At 38.2% G+C, this 17,293-nt stretch overlaps 1 pseudogene; it reads right to left on the bottom strand.

Moving 5' to 3' along the window:
• Window positions 1-13,726: 13,726 nt before the first annotated feature.
• Window positions 13,727-16,597, bottom strand: LOC149497461 (uncharacterized; annotated as a pseudogene).
• Window positions 16,598-17,293: the final 696 nt, after the last annotated feature.

A 17,293-nucleotide genomic window follows, 5' to 3' on the forward strand; every position in this document is an offset into this window, starting at 1 on the left:
TCTAAATGGCTCTCTTACTCATACATAACACTCTAAAATCCAATAAAATCAATAGTTTTGTGAATCCTTCCAAATCAGCAATTTTGAATACCATCAAATTTGTATAGACTTTTAAAAAGTCATAATTGAATACCATCAGATTTTAATAGATTTTATCGGAGTCTGAATTGAATACCATTGAAATTTTAAAATCTTTTAAAATGTAACAAACTCTTAATCCAATACACCCTCCTAAGACTTTCTATTCCCCACAAAAGTGAGAAGACTTTTATTTTATGATCAGTATTATTAAATTTTTTTTTTTGAAAACTTAATAATTCATTAATAATGAATATAAGTTGAGTACATTATAATATTCTAATAGGAATAAGAAATACAAATATAGAAAATTGAAATTTTCTGTTTGAAGATGTTATCGATCTTGGCAGAAGAGGTTAATCTTCCTGATAAAAACTGGTTTATTTTCAAATAGGACGACAAAAGAAACCTTCTATAATAGTGTCCCGAATATTGTTTTTTCAGAAACTTGTTATAACTAACTCTCATAGATAAGTTCAATATTCCAAACTTTAATGGAGGAACAGGTCGCACTACCAGACTCTATTAATAAAAAAAACTTACCCAACTTAAAGATCTGAAGTCTCCAACCACAACCAATGAATATTTCATCTTGTCTTTCAAACTACCTAAGAAATATCCACATAAGAACTCCTCAACAACGAATAATAACCCCATAAAAAGAAAGAAATTAATAACCCCACTAAGAGGGTAGCAAAAGTTCTCAAGATCTGTAGATCTGAGAGACTAAATCCAAATTTTATTCCAAACAACTATAAATTTGAAAATTATTAGAAAGAAAACTAAATAAAATAAAGAAAAACGATAGAGATGGATGAAAAGAAACCACCACCGACTAAAGAAGACGGCCGGTGGTGTTTTAGAAATAAAATCTAAAAGAACACAAGAAAGAGAAAGACAGAGAGAGACGGGCTAGGTGTACGTATTTAGTTTACAAGACATTATTAAAAACATTATTAATATTATATATTGATTCATTATTTGTTTATTTTATTTTATTTAATGATAAGATATACTTATTAGTTTTTATTGGTAAGTCAAGAAATTTGAAATCTGGAGTTGTTACTGTTAAAATGAGTTTATCTTAATATAATTTCCAACCTGAATATGAAAATATGTGAAAAAAAAAAAAAAGAGAAGATATAAATATATTGCTGATGTGAATTATTAAAACTTATACAATTTGTGCATGCGATAATAGATTTGATTTATTAGTCGATCGATAAGGTTAGCTATCTAGGAAAATTAATTAGTGAATCATATCTTAAAAATCTGTTTATTGGAAAGTTTTTTTTTTTTCATTATTGAAAAGATTCATGCATATTCATGGGCTTGAAAACTTATTTTGTAACCATCAAACCTTTTCATTTTCTGAATTATAAGCATTTCATCAAATTGAGGATTCATAATTTAATTGGGATAAACGCTAATTAAATTTCTGATGGATTAAGGAAAAAACTCAACGCAATTACTCTCTCTCTCCCAAAAGATAACCGTTTAAAGTTTTTATACAAGGATTAAGAAAATAATTAATTCTCCTAAATTATAACAAACTCAAGGGTAATTTGACCAAATTATCCTTTATCTCAAAATCAATAGTTGCTTGTGAAGTATTTGTCATATTTTGTAAATAAGGGCAACATTGAAAAAATATCGTTTATTATTTCTTGAAATACATAAACAACTTATATTTTGGGATAAAATAACAAATAAAAAAAACTTATATTTTGAAATAAAGAGAGTAATAAATGGTTACGTGAGTCTCGCAATAATGACATAACTAATAATTATGTCAAATGTTTATAAAATAAAAATAAATAAATAAATTTCCACGTGTCTCTCTCTTGAAGATCGTGACCACCAGCTCTCTCTAGCTTCATTTTCATTTTCTTTTATTCACTAAAGTAGTAATTAGTATTAATTATTGATCTAAACTGAAGTATGGTTGTTAGTTAGGGATGGAAGCCGCTGGGTATTTTAGGGTATCCATTCCATTTTGATCTATTTAATGAAGATATGTTACTTATAAATAGACAAAACATAAACTGAAAGCACTAAAAATAGAACACTAATAATTAAGGGATCCACTAAAGCACTACAACATCCACTAAGAAAATGCTATCTTGACTTGGTGCTTGATGCTTGATGCTTCTTCTTTCTACCATGACCGAACCGTTGGTACCACTGCAAGGGCTTGCTAACATTACTCCCGCGCTCCTAAACGCACTTGTCCTCAAGTGCAAAGTTTGGAAATTGAATCTTGAATAAGTTTATTAGTTCTCATGAAGAGTTAGCTGAAGATGAGTGTTGCTAATGAACCAAATGCTCTTGTCTGCCAACACAAGTACGGGTATCAAGAATAGCCAGTGGTTTGTGAACCAAGGTATCTATTAAAGCAGGTAGTAAGTGAGAACGAGAAGAATCAGTTCCTCTATGATATGGCTTAAGAAAAGAGACATGAAAAATGGGATGGATTTTGGAAGATGAGGGAAAATCTCATTCATAAGCCAAATTACTAATACGATGTAAGACTATAAAAGGCCCGTAAAATCTGGCCAACAATTTTTGGTGATGCCTATTAGCAAGGGAGGCTTGTCTATACGGTTGAAGTCGAAGTAAAACCTTGTCTATACGGTTGAAGCTTTCATTTTATGTTATGCCTTCATTAAATTGCCCCGTATGGAACTAAGAACTTCATCATGAGTTTGAAAGGCCTGGTCAACAACGCCAATTACTGAACTACAAGGAGTGTAAGAAAGTAAACAAGGTGGCGATCTGCCATAAACCACTTCAAAAGGTGTAGCATGTAAGGCAGAATGATAACTAGTATTATAGCAGTATTCTGCTTATGATAACCAATCAAACCATCTTATTGGATGCTCACTAGTGAAATAACAGAGATACATCTCCATAATCCGGTTGACAACTTCAGTTTAGCCATCGGACTAAGGGTGTTAATCTAAACTAAAAGATAACGTTGTGCCACTCAAATGAAAAAGTTCAATCCAAAATGAACTAGTGAAAGTAACATCTCGGTCATTGACAACTGTTTGAAGCAATCCATGTAACTTGAATATGTGATCAAAGAATAAATGAGCTACATATATAGCAATATATGGATGTAATAAGGGCAGGAAGTGAGCAAATTTAGAGAACCGGTCCACCACAACTAATATAACATTTGTCCCTCTTGAAGTAGGAAGTCCTTCCACAAAATCTAAAGAGATGCCAGCCCATATTTAATTAGGAATAGGAAGGGGCTGAAGATGACCCACAGGTTGCAATACTTCTATTTTGTGTTGTTGACATATACCACATGCTTGAACAAAATTTCGGACTTGAGTCTTCATGCCTGGCCAAAAGAAATCTTTGGTCATATGAAATTAAGTTTTTTTATAACCTTCATGGCCTTGATTATGGAGTGGTGTCATGACCATTTAAATGAAAGGAGAATCTTTTGGCAAAAATATTTTGGTTTTGTAGAAGAGAAGGCCTTGCTTTTAATCCCAAGTCGGAGCTGCTGTTCCATCATGAACCTGTGAGATTAGATGTTGAACTGTAGGAGAATTTTGTTACTCATGCCAAATCTCATCAAAGATAATTAAGTGAGGCATGAAGATGGCCATTAGGATGGAGTTATCAACATCTCTCCTTGAAGGGCATCGGCCATAGTGTTAAGACGACTTGCCTTATATTCTACAGAAGAAGAATAACCCAAGAGTTTACTGGACCAGTGTTGTTAAGAGGGAGATAGTACCTTTTTCTCCAAAAGAAATTTGAGACTGTAATGGTCGATGTGGACTATGAAATTGCAACCCCATAAGTAAGATTGCTAGTGTTTTATTGCTTTTACTAACCCACAACTGTAAAGGTCGGTGTAGTAGTCATCAGTTTCTTGAGTTGGTTAAAGGCATGCACTGCTGCATCTGTCCATTGGAAGGAATTCTTGCATAACATGGCGGTGAGAGGTGCTGCAATAATGCCACAGTTTTGAACAAACTTGCGGTAATAGCAGTTTAGACCAAAGAATCCCCACAGACCACAAATCGTAGTTCGACAAGGCCAATCAAGAACAGCTAAAATTTTTTATTCATCCGCCTACGCCACCTCTTGTGTGATTACGTGTCCCAGATAAGCAATTCAGGACTTGGCAACAATATTTGGATTTCTTGAGAAAAAGCTTGTTAGAAGTAAGGATTTGAAAGACCAGTCACATATGATGCAAAATACTTCACCCAAGTTCTGCCGTAAATAAGAATATCATCAAAAAACACTAGAACAAATTTTTGTAAGTGGTCTCAAAGTATGTGACATCCTACCGAGTCGAGTCTTAGCATAGAGTCGAGTAGTCGAGTTGAGTCGAGTTGAATCAAACCCGGTTGGGGTAGAATGGGTTATTAAGTGGAGTTACTTGATTGAGAGAAAAAGATCAAAGCATATGGGTGAGGATTGATTTGCATTAAAAGATTCAGCTTGGGTCTTTAGTAGTAACCTGTTTACAATTGAGGTACCATTTAGAACTTTTACACACAAAGTCATGGATCTTTTAGAGCCTACCCGTGCATACCCATTTCACTTTCCCATTTTCATGTTTATCTTCATCTTCTTCATTTTCTTCCTTTCCTCTTCCACCTTCCTTTCAATTTTAATGGTAGTTAAGCCTTAACTTCAATTTTTCTTCTATCCAAGTAAGTAACCTTCTTGAAGTTCATAATTGAATCATTTGGTGTTATTATTTTAGACTTCATAAGAATTCTTATTTATAGGTGAAGGGAGTTCTAAGAGTGTAGAGAAAAGAAGTTAAAGAGGAGCTTAAGCTTTTGGAGTAAAGGTTTGATATCTCTTGTTATTTTCCATTTTCTTTGTATGAGAATTGTATGGTGTGTTGCTAGTGAGACAATATATTGCTTTATGTTGAGTGGGAGGACTGGTAATGGTGAGAAACAGGGGAGAACATGGGAGGTATTGAATAAATGAAGTAAAGAGTGAGTTTATGTTGAAACAGGGCTTGCTGGAAATTTTACCAGTAACTTTATCTTGATTTTGACCCCATTTAATGATGGAATTAGGAAGTGTCATAGAAGATTTATTTGTTACTCTATGTGTTAGCTTTACATGGGTTTTTGAATCATTCAAATCGGAGTTGTATATTGAGAGATATGACCAAAAGAGTATAGAGAGTGCAGGCTGGAAGCGCGCGCGCGAATTGCATGACGAGTTCGCGTTGCCTTCTCGCGCTCGCGAATTTGAACTACGCGCTCGCGACTTTCACATGAAACTCTCTGACTCTCATTTGGCACATCTCGCGCTCGCGACTTTCAAGTGCGCGCTCGCGACTTGTGCTCGCAAACTCACTGTCTCTCATTTGGCACATCTCGCGCTCGCGACTTTGAAGTGCGCGCTCGCGTACTTGGCCCTTGGCCTGTAAGCGCTCGCGAATTTGGCCTGGGAACTCACTGTCTCTCATTTGGCACTTCTCGCGCTCACGACTTTCAAGTACGCGCTCGCGACTTGTGCCCGATAACTCACTGTCTCTCATCTAGTGCATTACGCGCTCGCGACCTTGCAAGGCGCGCTCGCGACTTGTGCCCGATAACTCACTGTCTCTCATCTAGTGCATTACGCGCTCGCGACCTTGCAAGGTGCGCTCGCGACTTGTGTTTTCATGCACTTTTGGACTTCTTTTTCAATGCAATTGTATTCCTTTGCTTCACTTATATGCCTCCAATCATTTTGACATCAAATATAACATTTGAACATGTATCAAAACAACATTCAAGCATGCAAATGATGTGAAATCAAATATACATTATGAATTATGAAGTTATGAACTATTAATATGATGTTGTGTTATATTATTGACATACCAACATTATGCTCCATTGAGGTTAGGTAGAAACCATGTAGATAAGGCTATGTCGCGACATAGGATAGCAGATCTGCACCTCATACAGTTTGATACTCCGGCTACAGGCCGTTGAGTGGATATGATTATATATGGGCCATAGCAGCCAAGCATACAGTATTCATCCAGTTTCATACAGTTTTTCTTATCACTTCGGTTTCACTATAACCTTATGGAGCCATATAGATATCTTGATATAACATTTCATGAATTTTACAGTATTATAAACAGTACAAAAGATAATCAAGGTATCATGAAAGTATCATGATATGTGTGCTTATATGTGCCATATGTGTTTACATGTGTCTTTCTATACATGTATGTGTGTAATTGTTTCTTTATATGTTGAGATATCCACTGAGTTTTATTTGCTCAGCGAGTTACTTGTTTAACTCGCAGGTTCTGAGTTTGGACCGTAGAGAGTCGGCTTACAACTGCTGCAGTTCATCTGTAGAAGACTCAGTCTTCAGGGTAGCTACTCATTTGGATGTGTATTTTTGTCTACCCTTTTTATGGCATGTACAGGGCACTCAGTTGGGCCCATTTCATTTTGACATTAGTATCATGTTTTGTAAATATAAATTACATTATTTTTGTATACAACATCAGCATGCTATTAAATATACATTATGACTTCAGCATGTCAGGCCATACAGTCAACCAGTTTGTAACGTCTCGACTCGGTTTATTCGGGTTTACGGGTGGACCGGGAAGAGATGTTACAAATTTTGGTATCAGAGCCCTAGGTTTAGTTTCCCCGGGCTTGCATGCATAAGTCAGTATAGTGTACATGCCATGTCTACCCTGATGAACTAAGCAGTTGTTGTTCTTTTAGGAGGATGTCACATGAAGGTGAGAGCGAGTCACATGCCTCCAGGCCAGTGGAGGGTGAGGCTCCAGTAGCACCAGGTCAAGAGGTGTTGTTAAAGCAACTTGCAGATACTTTTCGACAGATTGCAGGGGTGATGCCTCAAGCACCAATAGTAGTAGAAAGAGAAAGAAAGCCCCCACTAGAGAAGCTTCGGAAATATGGGGCGAAAGAATTCAGTGCTAACAAGGATGATAGTCCAGAAAGAGCTGAGTATTGGTTAGATGGGACATCGAGAGTTCTGGAACAATTACAATGTACACCAGAGGATAAGTTGGTTTGTGCCACATCATTGCTCATAGATGAAGCATATACATGGTGGACTACTGTTCAGCAGCGGGTATCAGCAGAGCAGCGTACATGGCAATTCTTCTTGGATGAATTCAAGAAAAAGTTCATCACAGAGGCTTACCTAGATGCGAGAAGGAAAGAATTCTTATACCTGAGGCAGAACAGAATGTCAGTTGCCGAATATGAGCGAGAGTTTACCAGACTCAGCAGGTATGGTAAGGGGATAGTGGCTACAGAAGCCGAGAGGTGTAAAAAGTTTCAGGAAGGCCTGAACGATGAGATTCAAATGGGAGTGGTAGCTTCCAGATTCAGAGAGTTCTCAGCTTTGGTAGAGGCAGCTCAGGAGATAGAGCGAATTCAGGCTAGTCAACGTACCAGACGCCAGCGGTCTCAGCAGAGGAGAGACCAGACTCAGAGTGCACCCAGTACCTATCAGTCAGAAAGCAAGAGATTCAGAGGTGCTAGTAGTTCAGGTAGTGCTAGACCTTCCTTTAGCCAAGGCTCAGCTAGGGGTGCTAACGCGCCAGCGGTATCAGTTGTGGCTAGTTCTGCTGGAGGTAGTCGAGGTTCAGGCAGAGGAATTGGTAGAGGCACCAGTAGAGGTGCAGAGTCAGCCGGTTATACTTTTCCACCTTGTGAGCATTGTGGCAGACGGCATGGTGGAGATTGTTGGTTGGTGACTGGTAAATGTTGGATATGCGGAGCATCAGACCATCAGAAGAAGGATTATCCGAAGAGGGCAAAAGTTCCTACACAGTTCATAGCAGGCAGAGGTAGAGGTGAGAGCTCCGAAGGGCAGAGACAGCAGTCAGAGACTGTGGACAGACCTGATACAAGAGGTCCAGCCAGGGTCTATGCTATGCGAACCAGGGAAGATGAGGAAGCTCCAGATGTAATAGTTGGTGAGTTTTCCTTATGTGATCATACAGTTTATGCTTTAATTGATCCTGGCTCATCTCATTCATACATTAGTGTACCTAAACCTTGGGTTAAAGGGTTAGAAGTTGCATATGTGAATCAGGGTATGTTAGTTACTAATCCATTAGGAGATGTAGTAAAAACTCATACAGTGGTCGAAGGATGTCCAATTGTTATTCATGGAAAAGAGTTTCCAGGAGATCTTATGGAGTTGCCATTTGGAGAATTTGATGCTATTCTGGGTATGGATTGGCTATCCAGACATCAGGCTATAGTTGATTGTGCAAAGAAAAGGGTGACATTATATACAACAGCAGGGGAAGAGATTACAGTAGTCGGGAAGCGGCGAGATTTTCTGGGTAATGTGATATCAGCCATGGCAGCAAAGAGATTAATTCAGAAGGGTTGTGAAGCATACTTGGTATGTGCATTACAAGCAGAGAAAGAACAGTCCAAAGTGCAAGATATACCAACAGTGTGTGATTATCCAGATGTATTCCCAGAAGAGTTACCAGGGTTACCACCAAGGAGGGAAGTGGAGTTTACCATAGATGTCTATCCTGGAGCAGCACCAGTATCAATTGCACCTTACAGAATGGCACCAGCAGAGCTAAAAGAGTTAAAGATTCAGCTACAGGAGTTATTGGATAAAGGCTTTATCAGACCCAGTGTATCACCTTGGGGAGCACCGGTATTATTTGTAAAGAAGAAAGATGGATCATTCAGACTGTGCATTGACTACAGACAACTGAACAAACTGACAATCAAGAATAAGTATCCTTTGCCTCGAATCGATGATTTGTTTGATCAATTAAAAGGTGCAGGTATGTTTTCTAAGATCGACCTTAGGTCGGGATACCATCAGTTGCAGATAAAGGAAGAAGATATCGCTAAGACTGCATTCAGGACCCGATATGGTCACTATGAATTTTTAGTCATGCCATTCGGTCTCACAAATGCACCAGCGGTTTTCATGGATCTCATGAACCGCGTGTTTCATTCATATCTGGATCAGTTTGTGGTGGTGTTTATAGATGACATTTTGGTCTACTCCAGAGACAAGGTCGAACATGATAAACATTTGCGGATTGTACTTCAGACACTGAGGGATAAACAGCTGTATGCCAAGCTCAGTAAGTGTGAGTTTTGGCTGGAAGAAGTTTCTTTCTTAGGACATGTGGTGTCATCGGAGGGTATCAGAGTGGATCCTCATAAGATTGAAGCTATTGTTGATTGGAGACCACCCAGAAACGTCACAGAAGTTCGAAGTTTTCTGGGTTTAGCCGGCTATTACAGAAGGTTCGTAAAGGGATTCTCCATCATTGCATCACCCTTAACAAGATTATTGAAGAAAGAGGTTGTATTCCAATGGGATGATAGATGTCAGCAGAGTTTTGACACTTTGAAGAAAAAGTTGACTGAAGCACCATTGTTGACTCAGCCAGTGTCAGGTAAAGACTTTGAGATTTACAGTGATGCCTCTCATATTGGGTTAGGATGTGTACTCATGCAAGACAGAAAAGTGGTAGCTTATGTCTCCAGACAATTGAAGCCACATGAATTGAATTATCCAACCCATGATTTAGAATTGGCAGCCATTGTTCTAGCATTCAAAGTATGGCGGCATTATCTGTATGGTGAAAAGTGTTACATTTACACAGATCATCAAAGTTTAAAGTATTTACCGACACAGAAGGACTTAAATTCAAGACAACGGAAGTGGATGCAGATTTTGGCTAATTATGATTATGTCATTAATTACCATCCGGGCAAAGCTATCGTGGTAGCTGATGCCCTTAGCCGGAAATCATTATTTGCTTTGAAAGCAATGAGAATTAGCATGGAGTTGCAACAGCAGGGAGTTATTCTAGCACAGATGCAAGTACAGCCATCTTGGGTTCAGGAAGTTGCAGAGGCACAGAAGAAAGATGCACAAACAGCACTATGGGTGAAACAAGTACAGGAAGATCATGGTGGAAAATTCAGATTGGATAACAGTGGAGTCTTATTCTATGAAGACAGAGTTGTTGTACAACAGATAGGGGAGCTTAGACAAAAGATTCTGCATGAAGCTCATAACAGTCCATATACAATGCATCCAGGTAGTACCAAGATGTATCAGGATTTGAAGAAAGGCTATTGGTGGCCGGGCATGAAGAAAGATATCGGACATGTTGTAACAAGATGTTTAACATGTCAACAAGTAAAAGCAGAACATCAACTGCCAGTTGGATTGCTTCATCCAATAACAGTGCCAACATGGAAGTGGGATCAGATCACGATGGATTTTGTTACTGGATTACCTCAGACGCAGCGGAAGCATGATGCAGTATGGGTGATCGTGGACAGATTAACTAAGTCTGCACACTTTTTACCAGTCAGGATGGACTATTCTCTGGACAAGTTAGCAGACATTTATGCTAGCGAAATAGTTCGACTACATGGAGTTCCATCATCCATTATATCGGATCGTGATCCAAGGTTTACATCGAAATTTTGGGGTAAACTGCAGGAAGCATTAGGGACGAGATTGCATTTCAGTACTGCATTTCATCCTCAAACAGATGGCCAATCAGAGAGAGTAATTCAGATCCTGGAAGACATGATGAGATCATGTGTCATAGAATTTGAAGGCAGTTGGGACAGATATGTACCTCTCATGGAGTTTGCCTACAACAACAGCTACCAATCAAGCATTAAGATGGCACCATATGAAGCATTGTATGGTAGACCATGTAGGACACCTGTGTGTTGGACAGAACTGAGTGAGAAGAAGATTTTGGGTCCAGATTTGGTTAGAGAAACGGAAGAGAAAGTGGAAATCATCAGAAAACGGCTGAAAGAAGCAAGTGATCGACAGAAGTCTTATGCTGATTTAAAGAGAAAGGATATTGAGTACTCGGTGGGTGATAAGGTATTTCTAAAAGTTTCACCATGGAAAAAGATCCTAAGGTTTGGACGAAATGGTAAGCTTAGCCCTAGGTTCATTGGTCCATACGAGATTGTTGAACGTGTAGGACCATTAGCCTATCGCCTAGCGTTACCTTCAACCTTAGATCGAATTCATAATGTCTTTCACGTATCCATGTTAAGGAGATACAGATCAGACCCATCACATGTGTTATCAGCAGAAGAGATTGAAATTCAGCCGGATCTCACCTATGAAGAAGAACCAGTTCAGATCTTAGCCAGAGAAACTAAGGAATTACGGAATAAGAAGATAGCATTGGTGAAAGTTCTTTGGAGGAATCATAAGACAGAAGAAGCAACTTGGGAATCTGAAGACACCATGCGACAACAGTATCCGCAGTTGTTCACAACAGGTAAACTTCGGGACGAAGTTTTTATTTAGGAGGGGAGAATTGTGACATCCTACCGAGTCGAGTCTTAGCATAGAGTCGAGTAGTCGAGTTGAGTCGAGTTGAATCAAACCCGATTGGGGTAGAATGGGTTATTAAGTGGAGTTACTTGATTGAGAGAAAAAGATCAAAGCATATGGGTGAGGATTGATTTGCATTAAAAGATTCAGCTTGGGTCTTTAGTAGTAACCTGTTTACAATTGAGGTACCATTTAGAACTTTTACACACAAAGTCATGGATCTTTTAGAGCCTACCCGTGCATACCCATTTCACTTTCCCATTTTCATGTTTATCTTCATCTTCTTCATTCTCTTCCTTTCCTCTTCCACCTTCCTTTCAATTTTAATGGTAGTTAAGCCTTAACTTCAATTTTTCTTCTATCCAAGTAAGTAACCTTCTTGAAGTTCATAATTGAATCATTTGGTGTTATTATTTTAGACTTCATAAGAATTCTTATTTATAGGTGAAGGGAGTTCTAAGAGTGTAGAGAAAAGAAGTTAAAGAGGAGCTCAAGCTTTTGGAGTAAAGGTTTGATATCTCTTGTTATTTTCCATTTTCTTTGTATGAGAATTGTGTGGTGTGTTGCTAGTGAGACAATATATTGCTTTATGTTGAGTGGGAGGACTGGTAATGGTGAGAAACAGGGGAGAACAGGGGAGGTATTGAATAAATGAAGTAAAGAGTGAGTTTATGTTGAAACAGGGCTTGCTGGAAATTTTACCAATAACTTCATCTTGATTTTGACCCCATTTAATGTTGGAATTAGGAAGTGTCATAGAAGAGTTATTTGTTACTCTATGTGTTAGCTTTACATGGGTTTTGAATCATTCAAATCGGAGTTGTATATTGAGAGATATGACCAAAAGAGTACAGACAGTGCAGGCTGGAAGCGCGCGCGCGAATTGCATGACGAGTTCGCGTTGCCTTCTCGCACTCGCGAATTTGAACTACGCGCTCGTGACTTTCACCTGAAACTCTCTGACTCTCATTTGGCACATCTCGCGCTCGCGACTTTCAAGTGCGCGCTCGCGACTTGTGCTCGCAAACTCACTATCTCTCATTTGGCACATCTCGCGCTCGCGACTTTGAAGTGCGCGCTCGCGTACTTGGCCCTTGGCCTGTAAGCGCTCGCGACCTTCATCGCGCGCTCGCGAATTTGGCCTAGGAACTCACTGTCTCTCATTTGGCACTTCTCGCGCTCGCGAATTTCAAGTACGCGCTCGCGACTTGTGCCCGATAACTCACTGTCTCTCATCTAGTGCATTACGCGCTCGCGACCTTGCAAGGCGCGCTCGCGACTTGTGCCCGATAACTCACTGTCTCTCATCTAGTGCATTACGCGCTCGCGACCTTGCAAGGCGCGCTCGCGACTTGTGTTTTCATGCACTTTTGGACTTCTTTTTCAATGCAATTGTATTCCTTTGCTTCACTTATATGCCTCCAATCATTTTGACATCAAATATAACATTTGAACATGTATCAAAACAACATTCAAGCATGCAAATGATGTGAAATCAAATATACATTATGAATTATGAAGTTATGAACTATTAATATGATGTTGTGTTATATTATTGACATACCAACATTATGCTCCATTGAGGTTAGGTAGAAACCATGTAGATAAGGCTATGTCGCGACATAGGATAGCAGATCTGCACCTCATACAGTTTGATACTCCGGCTACAGGCCGTTGAGTGGATATGATTATATATGGGCCATAGCAGCCAAGCATACAGTATTCATCCAGTTTCATACAGTTTTTCTTATCACTTCGGTTTCACTATAACCTTATGGAGCCATACAGATATCTTGATATAACATTTCATGAATTTTACAGTATTATAAACAGTACAAAAGATAATCAAGGTATCATGAAAGTATCATGATATTTGTGCTTATATGTGCCATATGTGTTTACATGTGTCTTTCTATACATGTATGTGTGTAATTGTTTCTTTATATGTTGAGATATCCACTGAGCTTTATTTGCTCAGCGAGTTACTTGTTTAACTCGCAGGTTCTGAGTTTGGACCGTAGAGAGTCGGCTTACAACTGCTGCAATTCATCTGTAGAAGACTCAGTCTTCAGGGTAGCTACTCATTTGGATGTGTATTTTTGTCTACCCTTTTTATGGCATGTACAGGGCACTCAGTTGGGCCCATTTCATTTTGACATTAGTATCATGTTTTGTAAATATAAATTACATTATTTTTGTATACAACATCAGCATGCTATTAAATATACATTATGACTTCAGCATGTCAGGCCATACAGTCAACCAGTTTGTAACGTCTCGACTCGGTTTATTCGGGTTTACGGGTGGACCGGGAAGGGGTGTTACAAAGTACCTCATTCATTAATGACTAAAAAGTTGATGGAGCATTAGTAAGGCCAAAAGGCATCACCAGGAATTCAAAACGTCCATGGCGAGTGTGGAAAGCAGTTTTCTCGATATCAGAGAAGAATATGCACACTTGGTGATAGCCTGAACGCAAATCCAACTTGGTGAAATATTTCGCCCCTCCCAATTCTTCCAATAATTCATCAATAACCGGAATGGGAAAATTGTCTTTGATTGTTTTGGCATTCAATTCCCTGTAATCCACATATAGCCACCAAGAACAATCAAACTTGGGCACTAAAATTACTGGTGAAGAGAAGGAAGAGTGGCTGAGTCAAATAATTCCTTGTTTCAATATACTGCGCGTTGTCGTTCTATATCATCTTTCAGGGAGTGAGGGTATCGATATGGTCGAACCACTACTGGTCCTATTCCAGGTTCAAGGAAAATTCTATGATCACAAGTGTGTTTTGGTGGTAAATCGGTAGGTTCAGAAAATAAGCTTGAAAAGTCGAGCAAAAGGTGTTGCAATTGTGTTTCACAATCTAGAGAAGTGTTTATATGGTTGAATTCTGTTGGTGGAAAAGGATAGTGTTTTGAAGCCCATGTAATTCGATTTTCTGCCCATTTTGAGTGAAAGACATCTGCATACGATAAAAATCCCAAAGGATTTGGACTAAAGTGTGAAGCCAATTAAGACTTAGTACCACATCAATTCCACTTAATGGAAGCACAAACAGATTACAAGTGATGGGATTGGGCCCCAATTTTAATGAGACTCCTCAACAAATTCCTAGGCTGCGCACTTGCTCCCTATCAGCAACTTTGACACTTAACCCATCTTTTCTATCAACAGATGCTTGAACCTGTGTGACAATGTTTGTAGCAACAAAACTATGAGTGCTTCTCGAATCAAATAAAATAAGGACTTGTTTACCATTCCATTCTCCTTCCAGTCACATGGTTTGAGGATTGCTTATACTAGTGATAGCATTCAGTGAAATCTCTGGAAATTGATCCTTATTAGGATCACTCTCTTAACCATCATCATCTATTAACTCAATCCATAATAATTGCATTTATGTCCACGAGTGAGGGCTCATCACAATTAAAACAAAGGCCTTTACTACGTCAGTCTCCTCATGATTCAAATGTTTGATCATTCAAGAATTTGCCTGTGAAGGAGGTCAAGTTATCAAATTACCAAAGGAATGTTGAACTCCGCTCTTCCTCTTATAAAGTCTACACATACTCATAGCAATTACCAAATTTGCTAGTTGATGTAGTTCAACCTCCACTATTATATAATCCCACAACCTGTTGAAATAGAGTTGTATTTTTTTATCCTCGGTTAAGGGAGTTGCACGAGAGACCAACACCTCAAACTGAGATTAGTAGGCAGCCACAATGCCTGTTTATTCTAATTTTGTGAATTCTCCCAATTTGTTACTTTGAATGGGTGGTCTAAAGCGAAGGTTGCACTGGTGTTTGAACTCTTCCCAGGTTGGAGTAGGAGTGTCATTCGTCAATTGTAAAAACCATAGTTGTGGGACACCCTCCAGGTGAAAAGATACCAAACTGATTTTCTCATCATCGCATGTTTGTTGATGGCAAAAAAAAAAATGTTCACATCGACTCAACCATCCCAATGGATCTTCTTGACCATTAAACCTTGGAAAATCAAGCTTGGTAAATTTTGGAACAGTATGTATTGCTTCCAGCAGTGTCAGAACCTGACCCCATTAGTCTTTTGGCCTTTGGAGCATGAGAATGGTCAGTGCCCTCCTGTGTAGAATTGGCAGAATTACTGCTAAGAGCTTCAAACTTGGTGTTTATGACGTCTCAATGAGCCTCATTGGCAGTCTGCTCTAAGGAACAAGCCAAGGAGTCGATCAAGCTGTTGTTGGATTGATTCAGCCATAACTCTTGGCTCTGATACTAGAATGTTAAGGTCCTGAGAAATAGATCTAGTTATGGGTCTGTGGGTTAAAGTATCAGGTTGAAGGGACGGTGTTGTGGTGTTTTCTTTTTGCGAGCTATGGTGAAAATTGAATCAGATTCATTAGAGGGAACATGGACCTCTTGAGTTGAGTACTTAAAGACTCTTTAGAAGTGTTCTCATATCTTCTTTTATTAACTTGTTGTCTTTAAATACAAATGGAGATGTAACAACCTCCATCAAACAAGAAAATAGGGAAATCATGGAGGATAACCCTCCTACAACTTAGGAATGGGAAATATTTGAAATCCTAACTAAACATAAAACATAAACAGAAACCACTAAAAATATGAAAGCGATAATTAAGGGATCCACTAAAGCACTACAACATCCACTAAGAAAATGCTATCTTGACTTGGTGCTTGATGCTTCTTCTTTCTACCATGACCGAACCGTTGGTACTGCTGCAAGGGCTTGCTAACAGTTTTTCACTTAGTGTCTTTATATAGTTTCCTGTTTGTATATGAATACAGAGCATGAATAGAGGATCAATGGATTTTCTGATTCCATGCACTTATTTCTCTGTCTCAAAGCATTTGTCTTATTTCATATTTGTTTGATTTATAAACGCATCCCAAATCTCCTTTACACTAATCTTCATGTATACTTTTTTGTACTTAAATTCATTAAGAGCACGAAATAGAATATAGATTGTTTAATCACTGAGAGCAACTTTCTTCCTCCATGGTCATTCCACTCTATTTTTGGCTTAACAGTACTAGTGCCTTATATAATTTGGCAAGTACAAATGGATCCTCTTCAACTATATCCCATAAATCTATATTCTTTTATCCAAGGAAGTAATACCTTCTTTTTTAAAATATTGGTAGTCATTATATCAACTAAGCGAGGTCTAATTATTGATTAACCTTCTTATACTTGTTGATGCGGGCTACTATTGATTTTTACTCCAAGATGGTTAAATCTTTTAAGTGTTGAAATAAGGCTCTAACACCATTTGTTTTCTCGTGTAGGCAATCCGAAAAAGAGGTGAATTGGGTTATTACAAAATTTGGATTTTTTGCTCTTAGAAGAAATAAGTTTATGAATAAAAATGAGAAAGGAATGAGCAAGGAAAAGATACAACGATATATAATTATTTCACCAATAAAAAATAAATGAGATTATGAGATTACGAGATTAACTTTCACAAAAGAACACAACTTGAATTTTCAAAAAAAATCTCATAACTAAAAATATTATAGCACATTTCAATAATTATTTTTACTAATTGTATGGTTCTTCCTCCAAATTCAAAATCGCATGGCAAACACCATAATTGCAAAGCTGTCAGCTAGTTTGATAGATTTGTCATGCTGTCTTCAAAATTCAATTCCTTCACTTAGAAAAATTGAAACTTTATAAGAATAATTCTGTCTGAAGCTAGAACTTGTCTTCTTTCCGCAATATAAATTTTTTTTTTTATCCCATTCAGCTATAGTAATTCAAAACAATTTTTTTAATATTCGGTGCTCAAATATTTAGGATAATTGTAACACTCCGTAGTAAAGTTGTGATATCTCTTAATAT

Source organism: Jatropha curcas, chromosome 3 (assembly GCF_041381405.1).
Source record: "Jatropha curcas cultivar XTBG-Jc1 chromosome 3, XTBG_Jcur_1.0, whole genome shotgun sequence".
In the NCBI taxonomy this organism is placed as follows: domain Eukaryota; kingdom Viridiplantae; phylum Streptophyta; class Magnoliopsida; order Malpighiales; family Euphorbiaceae; genus Jatropha; species Jatropha curcas.